This window comes from Thalassophryne amazonica, chromosome 16, assembly GCF_902500255.1.
Source record: "Thalassophryne amazonica chromosome 16, fThaAma1.1, whole genome shotgun sequence".
NCBI classification, from domain to species: Eukaryota; Metazoa; Chordata; class Actinopteri; order Batrachoidiformes; family Batrachoididae; genus Thalassophryne; species Thalassophryne amazonica.
Genome location: NC_047118.1, coordinates 32,552,847 through 32,562,870, shown reverse-complemented (window position 1 = coordinate 32,562,870; position 10,024 = coordinate 32,552,847). Strand labels below are relative to the sequence as shown.

The 10,024-nt window shown below is 41.9% G+C and overlaps 1 pseudogene; it reads left to right on the top strand.

The window, feature by feature from the left end:
- The first annotated feature begins 970 nt into the window (after positions 1-970).
- LOC117528797 lies at positions 971-1,089 on the top strand (annotated as a pseudogene).
- Positions 1,090-10,024: the final 8,935 nt, after the last annotated feature.

The following is a 10,024-nucleotide window of genomic DNA, read 5'->3' as shown; positions in this document are numbered from 1 at the left end:
ATGACCTCATATTTGTGTTAATGGTAATTGATTTCCCAACATTTATTTCAGAATCAACAAGGTTTTTTGAAATATTACCTACTTGATTGGATTTACTTGTATCGTTTTTTTTAGTTTAAGTGGATTTTAAAGTAGGTTGTGAGAATCTTCCCCCCTTACAGTTTTTGTTGCTAATCCTTTTTAAAACATGTCTTTGGGCCCGACATTGTAGTGGTGTCAAGAAAGAAGAAGCATTTGTTCCTGTAGCCACATTCCTGCTGTAAAAGTCACACAGGCACAGGGATGAGAACGACACAAACACTTTATGGCAGCTTCTTAGCTGACAGCATTACAAGAACTGTTGTTCAGTCTCTGCTGCAGCACATAAACAGTGATTTCTAAGCACAAAAGCAAAGAAAAGCCTGAAGGTTGTTTCATTATGTCAGATTTTGGATTTGTCTGCTATCTGTGGGCCCTAACGTACCAAACTAAATAGAGAAATCCAACCACAAACATTCCACAGTTGGGTCTTTATCATCCTTGTGTACACAGTGTTTGCTCTTCCTGCCTCCTCTATATCAGACTGCCCCATGCGCCGCGTGCATGTCGTGACAGTGATGGAAGCATAAGGTGGAGAACAACAAAACCTCACTGTGATCCAGATCACAACATATCATGCTGCTGTGTGCAGCTGTACGGGTTGAGGGGATTAACAGGTCCAACCAATAATGGGCAGAGATCAAAGTTGAGCTCAAATGATTGATTAACTGACTGGCTGATTCAAATTGTGAAGTATGATGACAGTACATTAGTGATTTGTGCTATTCTTCATAGAAGAATGCCAAGATTCTCTGTTTGAAGATTGTCCAGTTTCTTGATTTGGTGTTTTTCTCTGTTTTACGTCACTGGAACTGAAGCAATTTGACAATATTGCCTTTATAATTATTTTATGACAAAAAAATAAATTCTGAAATAGCAGTAAGATAAGCGATAGCGCAGCCAGTCTGCTCTGTGTCAGCCTGATCCCATCAGATCTCAGAAGCTAAGCAGAGCAGGATCTGGTTAGTACTTGGATGGGAGACCTCTTTGGAACACCAGCTGCTGTGTGTGTTTCTCCAGGTAAAACTGGAGTTGCGTCAGGAAAACTTGTGCCAATTACCAATGCGGATCTAGTTGTATCCGCTGTGGCAACCCCGAACAAAACCGGGAACAGCCGAATGAACAACAACAACAGTAAGATAAGCGATAAACACAACTCAAACTTTATTTATAGAGCACATTTCAAACAGCGCTGACAGCATTGACAAAAGCGCTGTACACATTAAAACAGGATAATCAATAAAATGCAGCAATTACAATATTACAATAAATAGTACTAACATACATAACACAGTGCTGTAAATAATAGTAAATTAGTTAAAATATAATTAAAAATTAAATTCAAATAAAATTTTGCCAGAAGCCCACTTTAACTTGATTAAAAACAGCCCAGTTTCACGTTTGTTGTTGTTGTTGTTATTGTTGTTTTTTGTTGTTGTTTTTTGTGCTTCCGTGATGAACTGAGTCAAATTTTCGTGACGGGTTTTTTTTAAACTCACTATTCCTAACCCTACTCCTACCCCCGACCCTAACCTTAACCATAACCTAATCTTACTCTTTCCCCCCACTGTAACCATAACCACCCTCGACCCCCCCCCCCCCCCTTCACTTTTAATTTCGTGCAGCCATCACGGAATGAATTAGAATGAATTTGTGCTACCGTGACGAAAATAAGGTGCTTTTCGTCACAGTATCACAAACTAATAGATTAATGTATATTATATCACAACTTGCCGTGAGACCAGGTTGTTAAAAGACAGAGAGAAGAGGTGAGTCTTTGGGGGGAGGTGATGGTCTAGTGGTTAAGGTGTTGGGCTTAAGACCAGAAAATCATGGGTTCAAATCCCCGCCTGACTGGAAAATCACTAAGGGCCCTTGGGAAAGGTCTTTAATTCCCTATTGCTCCCGGTGTGTAGTTAGTACCTTGTATGGCAGCACCCTCACATCGGGGTGAATGTGAGGCATAATTGTAAAGCGCTTTGAGTGTCTGATGTAGATGGAAAAGCCCTATATAAATGCAGTCCATTTACCAACTTACCATTTAGGAAAGATTTAAAAACCTCAGAGCAATTTGAGAGCAGGGTCAGAGCAGGCTGTTCCAGAGCCTAAAGTCTGCTTGTTTCCAGTCTGGAAGGTTCCCTTTTCAAACCTCACCCCTGCTCATTCTCCACTATGTCAGGAAGGGATTCTGGTGTAAAACCTGTGCCAACTAAACATGCAGATCCACCTCAGATCTGCTGTGGTGAAAACAAGGGAGATGCCAAGATTAATAATTATTAATAAAATGAATAATCTTAATCCAATCAGATTAATAATCTTAATCCAATCTGCAGTTTGAGGGACTTTTCACTTCACAGCTTTTTTGCTTGCTTACTAAAATTGTAAGAGAAAAACAGACCATTTCATTCTGCAAGACCTGTCTGGCTAATGTATGAAGGCACTGATTCGTATATCGGTTGTTCCCAGTCCTGGCTCTCAAGACTCCCAAGTACTGCATATCTTCCATTCTCCCCTGCTTTAACTACACAAAATGAGCCAAGACAGGTGTGTTTCATTGTTCAGCCAGCTGTTGATTGGCTCAACACCAGGACAAATGGAAAATGTACAGTACTTGAGGTACTAAGGAGAATGACTGGAAACCTTTGTTCCAGATAATGAGGATGACATCATCATAGACAATGAAAAATTTTGAGATCATCATCAAAACTACAGTAAATACAGTTAGTATAGTACCTGTCAAGATGGAGTGTGCAAGAAGACATCAGCTGCCATCTCCATTCTTCTATTTTTTTTCCTTTTGCATCTTTGAAAAATCAATTCTGTCTGCTTTGGAGAGCAGTCAGCCCACTACAGGCCTTCACCGTCAGGACGTGGGTGTCAGTGGAATGTTCACTCTCTCCCACTATGGTACACGTAACAACTTGACTCATTCTTAGGACTCCACTCTTCCCTCTGTTCTCCAAATGTTGGCAAGCAAAATCACAGCAAAAGAAAAAAAAAAATGCAACCGATTCAAAAGAATAATTTTCTTTGTTTAATGTGTTGTCTGCCGTGACAGACACAGTTATCATTTTTTGACTATTAAAAAAAAAAGTCTATTAAAATGTATGTTCCCATACATTTTAATAGACTGTGTAAATGAGTAGAGTATAATACGAGGGCTGTCAATAAAGTTACGGTCCTTTTTATTTTTTTCAAAAACTATATGGATTTCATTCATATGTTTTTACGTCAGACATGCTTGAACCCTCGTGCGCATGCGTGAGTTTTTCCACGCCTGTCGGTGACGTCATTCGCCTGTGAGCACTCCTTGTGGGAGGAGTCGTCCAGCCCCTCGTCGGAATTCCTTTGTCTGAGAAGTTGCTGAGAGACTGGCGCGTTGTTTGATCAGAATTTTTTCTAAACCTGTGAGACACATCGAAGTGGACACGGTTCGAAAAATTAAGCTGGTTTTCAGTGAAAATTTTAACAGCTGATGAGAGATTTTGAGGTGATTCTGTCGCTTTAAGGACTTTTCACGGTGTGAGACGTCGCGCTGCGCTCTCAGGCAGCGTCATCAGCCTGTTCAAGCTGAAAACCTCCACATTTCAGGCTCTATTGATCCAGGACGTCGTGAGAGAACAGAGAAGTTTCAGAAGAAGTCGGTTTCAGCATTTTATCCGGATATTCCACTGTTAAAGGAGATTTTTTTAATGAAAGACGTGCGGACGGGTCCGCGCGTCGGGACGCAGCCGACGCGGTGCGGCGGCACAGGAAAAACACCTCCGTGTTGATAACCATTTGTAAAATCCAGGCGGCTTTTGATGGCTTTCAGTGGAGTGAGTATATGAGAAATTGTTTAACAGGCAGGACATGTTCCAACTTGTCCTTAAGGCTTTCAACAGAGGTGTTTTTCCTGTGGCGGAGCGTCGCGGCGGCTGCGTCCCGACGCGCGGACCCGTCCGCACGTCTTTCATTAAAAAAATCTCCTTTAGCAGTGGAATATCCGGATAAAATGCTGAAACCGACTTCTTCTGAAACTTCTCTGTTCTCTCACGACGTCCTGGATCAATAGAGCCTGAAATGTGGATGTTTTCAGCTTGAACAGGCTGATGACGCTGCCTGAGAGCGCAGCGCGACGTCTCGCACCGTGAAAAGTCCTTAAAGCGACAGAATCACCTCAAAATCTCTCATCAGCCGTTAAAATTTTCACTGAAAACCACCTTAATTTTTCGAACCGTGTCCACTTCGATGTGTCTCACAGGTTTAGAAAAAATTTTGATCAAACAACGCGCCAGTCTCTCAGCAACTTCTCAGACAAAGGAATTCCGACGAGGGGCTGGAGGACTCCTCCCACAAGGAGTGCTCACAGGCGAATGACGTCACCGACAGGCGTGGAAAAACTCACGCACGCGCACGAGGGTTCAAGCATGTCTGACGTAAAAACATATGAATGAAATCCATATAGTTTTTGAAAAAAATAAAAAGGACCGTAACTTTATTGACAGCCCTCGTATGTCAGATTAGGGATTAAAATTAGGATTTGTCTCTTGATGCTGACTTGTCCTGGTTCAGATTAAAGCACCATTTGCATTGTCTTTGGATTGAAGCACACTTCAATCCAAAGTGGGCTTCTGCAAGCCAAGAGCAGTGACACTACAGACAAACCAAGCCCATCATACCAGTTGCCATAGAGACCTCTACAGCTAGAAGGAGAAGCAGTGCATTCTCATAGAAGCCATCTTTCCATGTTACAATTCTCGACCCTGACAAAGGACGTTCCGTCTGAACATTTTGTGACTGGTGAAAGTAGCAGAAGTGTCCTCACAAACTTGCTTAGACATCACAGAAGGAACTTGCACATACCAAGGTTATGGCCCCTTCACACATGGTGCGAAGTTTGGACTGCGTTTGGATGAAAATGGTGAAACAGTTTGAAATTAGCGCATGAAACATTGTGCCGACGGACAGGCGTGCACAAACCCGGTGCAAGAGTTCGTGCACGCGCCGGTGTCCATTGAGCAGGAACAGTGCCAGGTGCAGCACATGGTGCCGCTCATGTGGAAGAAATAAAAACCAGCTGCTACGTATGGAACCACATTGCGGCGCTTATGTGGAATTAATAAAAAAACAAAAACCAGCCGGTACCTGTGGGACCATATTGTGCCGCTTATGATTAAATTAATAAATATAATAAAAAAAAAAGAAAACACACAACCTGGGAGGCAAACTCACACCTTTCAAAACCTCTGATTCCCACTCAGAGACTTTACCACTGAGCTACGGAGCTGTTCTTTGAAAGCTGCCTCATATCAGGAAGGACATGGAAATATTACAAAAAAAAAAAAAATACCACACCATATAAAAACGCCACATTTATCAACTGAGCAATACAAATATGATTTGTCTGTTCCTCTGGTGATGACCCATGGTCACCAACATACAGTCATGAAATGACATGAATGAGAAGCAGTGTGCTCTGATGTCCACATTTATTTATTTATTTATTTATTATTTATTTATTTATTGAGGATTTATTTCATTCATTTAAAAGAAAAAACAGAAAAGCAAAAGCAAAATTAACAAAACATTACAAACCATTGAATGAAAAGGAGCAGTTTGGAAGAACAAGTCTTATACATTCTGCCCCATCTACTGGTCAGGTGCATCCAGTCGGCCGCGTGCGTGTTCTGCCCAACATGCATCTTGTGGATGGCATGCCACAGCACAGACACCGTGTCAAGTGGAAGTCAGATCGCCTGCTGCGTGTTCTGATCTAACAGTCTGTTTCAACCTGGGGGGCTGTCAGTGTCCACTATGTGCATGCACTTGCTTGATGCAGCTTGTCGCCACCACGGCGATATATGTTTTTATTTATGTCCATGTAAATACAGCAATCAGACACACGCGCCTCACAGTGGACAGTTGTTAGTCCATGAATGTCCAAACACAGTAGGTGTTGTCCAGCTGTAATGTCCAGAATGACAGATCACCACAGCTGCTTCTGTCAGAAGCCACGCCTCCCATGAGTGGAGTGCACACACCCACATGTCAGTGTGTGTGTTTGCAATGGGGAACTTAGACAAATTTCACAGTAGTATGACAATGATTGTCTGCAGTCTGTTGTGTGAAGAGTGCGACTGGCCACGCATTTTCTAAGTGCCATGGGAGTGGTGTTAGATGTTCGTGCATGCCACCTGGAATTTGGCCAGCACCTGCTGCGAGAGGGTGTGATGGGCTTGCACAGCACACAGTTTGTCTTTCAGGCGCTTGTGTGTGCAAATAGTTGTAGCAACAGGTGTACGAGGCATTAGAGGCAGGGATGACTTTACACGGTTTGCACACGATTCCTGCGTCATGCGCACTAAGTGTGAACTTTGTCCAAACTTCACACTATGTGTGAAGGAGCCCTTAGGATGACCTTCACCAGTCACAAAATTTTCAACAGAAAAAGTTTTCAGTGTTTTTCATGTGAAGAGCCTAGCCAGAAATAATAATTAAAGTGTGCCTCTGGAATGTTATCTGGCCTTGACCCGAAACAAAAATGATCAGGAAAAACAAAAAATTTTAGGTCTATTTGCAGAGACAATAAAATTATTTGGGTTTTGGCACTTTGTGCATTAACATGACAGCAGCTACAAATCCATATGTTGTTACTTGGTGTGCAAGCTTTAGATTTTGGTGGCACAGACACACCCAAGGCTACATGGTAGCTTCATGTTCACACAGCGAAAGGTGTAGTGTTAAACACAAGGCACCCCAGCCAACTTATCGCACCCCATCCCCAACACAAGGCAACCCATCCAACTCATTGCACTCCATCCCCAACACAAGGCACCCCATCCAACCCTTTGCACCCCATCCCCAATGCAAGGCACCCCATCCAACACAAGGCACCCCATCCAACACAAGGCACCCCATCCAGCTCATCGCAACCATCCCCAGCCCTTATCTCTGGGTCAAGGTACATTCGCCTGGTTCAACGAGGTGTGACACCCCTACTCCATGATAATAACCAAATTGTGGCCCCACTGTGGAGTCACACCAGTCACACCACTCCCTGAAAAAGAAAACATATACACAAAACAGAGTTTGTGTATCACAAATTGAAAGTGTGTAAAAATAAAAACCACTAGACTAGGAGCCATCGTCCTTGCTCCTGGAAATCTCCTGCCCAACATGTTTTCCAAATCACTCTGCTCCGCCCACTACTAATTAAGTAAATCAGGTGTGGTCAGACAGTCAAGAGCTAGGAAGCACCTGACTCAACTAATCAACTGTAGGTGCCTCAGGAATTCATGGAAAATGTTGATTGATCTCCAAGAGCAGGGTTGTTGACCCCAAACCTATAGTGTTCAAAATGTTTCAGCTCTTTCAATACAATTCTTTTGAAAAAGGTTGGAAGTATTAAACTATTTAAAAGGTCCTTAATCTCCCTTTTTGTGATTTTTGCATAATTGGCATATTTGTTTCAAATGCCATGTCATATCTCTCTCATCTCTCTCTCTCTCATATGTTGGTGTGATTACTGTTCACCCTCTCTCTAAATCTGAAAGATGAAAGCAGTGGCCATGGTGACTCTTATATGGCATCTATCAGGTGTGGCACAAATTGTAAGGACAACTGTATGGCCGGTACACATGTGGTGCAGCAGCATGACAGAGGTAACAGACAGACGAAAGACCGAGGCGTAGTCAAAAAACAGGCACAGGTCAAAATACACAGTGTTAGGGCTATCAGAGGCAAGACAAACTTGAGGTAAAAACAGGCAAAGTCAAAATACCAACAGGCAAAACAGGACAAAACCAAGCAAGGGATGAAGGCTGGAAAGTGACAGGAAATCAACAATCTGGCAGTGAGCTGTGAGACTGTGAGGGTTTAAATAGGGAACAGGTTAATCAAGGTGTGATGAGGTGTAGATGTGTGGAAGACTCTGGAAAGGGGTGTGACCGGGGAACACAAAGGCCAGTGCAAGAGAGTGCAGTGAGACAAAAGCAAAGCGGACCGGGGCAAGATAAATAAGTGACAGAAAAACTAAAGGTGCAAAATATGACGTGCTCAAGACAAACCATAATTAACGTGAACAAAATAAAATGGGTAGGACTACTCTAAATGCGGAAAACAAGATGGTCAATGATAATAAACCAAACTAGAACAGAACTGATACCATTTAAAGTATAAATGCAATAACCAATGATGAGATGACCACATAAACTACACCAAAAATAAATGAACCAAACGAAAAAAACAGAAACCACAGAAATATGCAATAAACAACAAAACAAAACAACTCATCAACAGAGAATCCAATAACAAACAGAACATAATCAGAAAAGAAACACTGAAGATAAATAATAACCAAAATCAGTGACTAAAGCATATTGCAATAAATGCGATAAGCAGAACTAAAGTAAGACTAAAGTAACTAAAGGGAACAAGAATGAAAGAATACAATAAATAACTACCGAAACTGAGGCAGAACTGAACAAAAGGCAAGATGAGATACACAGAAGATGAAATGAAACAAAACCAGTAATAACTGAGCATGACCATAAAGACATGAATAAAAACACTGAAGACTACGAACCTGGAGGCCAATGAGAACCTACAACTTAAGACAAGAACCCATCATGGGCAGGAGCATGACAGCATCAGCATGTAAAATACTACCAAAGATTCAGATTCCATAAATTCACTGTGAATTTCTAGTACTGTAGTATCTTTAATTAGATGAGGATGCTCCTGTAATGCGTTGACAGAGGACCCTATAGCAGAGAACATCAAAAGAGTTTGGAAAAAAGCTAGTTTATTGAACACTGGTTTGGATGCCTTTATGGTAGCAACAGGTGAGGCAATCAGTTGACTCAAATTATGGAAAAAAAAAGTCCATCATACAGTGGAGCCCTTGAGGGCAGCTGTAGTTATCCAAAGAAAAAACAAAAGCTCAATATAAAGTAAACACACATACCAAGCAAATAACCCAAGAAGCAGCAGGCTATTCTCTGGAAATGCAAAAAGGCAACATGAGTTGGCAACAGTAAGGCAAACAGATGGAAGAAACACAAAATAGCTGGCATAAAGCTAGACAATCTGGTGTGTGTGTGTGAGAGAGAGAGAGAGAGAGAGAGAGAGAGAGAGAGAGAGAGAGAGAGAGAGAGAGAGAGAGAGGGGACCAATTGTGAACACATGAACCTAGAAACCAGTGAAAGCCACAGAGAACAAAGGAGATATCAGAATAAATGTGCAAAAGAAAATAAACACAGCATGAGAATGAAATAGAGGAAATAATAGTCAGTGTAGAAACCCAGAGAAGCAAGTCACCAGATATGTGAATCATCACAACCTGTACTTGCTTTGTTTTCGATGAGGAGGAGGACTATGTTCTGAAAGAAACTACACATCATGCGAAACATTGGCATGAACCAATTCCAATGTGTGACGTACATTTTGTCATTTGCTACTGCCCATATTTGTTTAAACACATTTGTTTGGAGAGCAACAAAAATAGGTCTAAGAAACTAACAGGTGCGACACCGCCCACCATGTTGAAATTTGCTGCAACTGCCACTGCTTGTTTGACTTGTTTTTGTGTTGCAATCCTTCAGCTTTATTTTTCTACAGAGCAGACCAGTGGATCACCAAGAGTTCGAGAGCTTTGTGGCCAGACAGACGTGATACGGTGTGTCAGTTTTTTTTCCTCTCGCTCTGCAGCTGTCAGCTGACTACTGCTGAAAAATTCAATCTAGTACACACAATCTACTTTTCCTTTCTCTCTTTACTCTGCATATACTGTGTAGATGAGAGACTTAGAGGAAGCATTTGCAGAGCAAGTAAGAGACGAGACTGAAAGGTTAATGAAAAGTAAGGAGGGCGAAGGAATGACATTCACAAAAAAAGTAGAATAATTGAGAGGGAAGTAGCTATGTCTCAGAGAGAAGGTCAAGGGGACAAGAGTCAACCTCGCCAC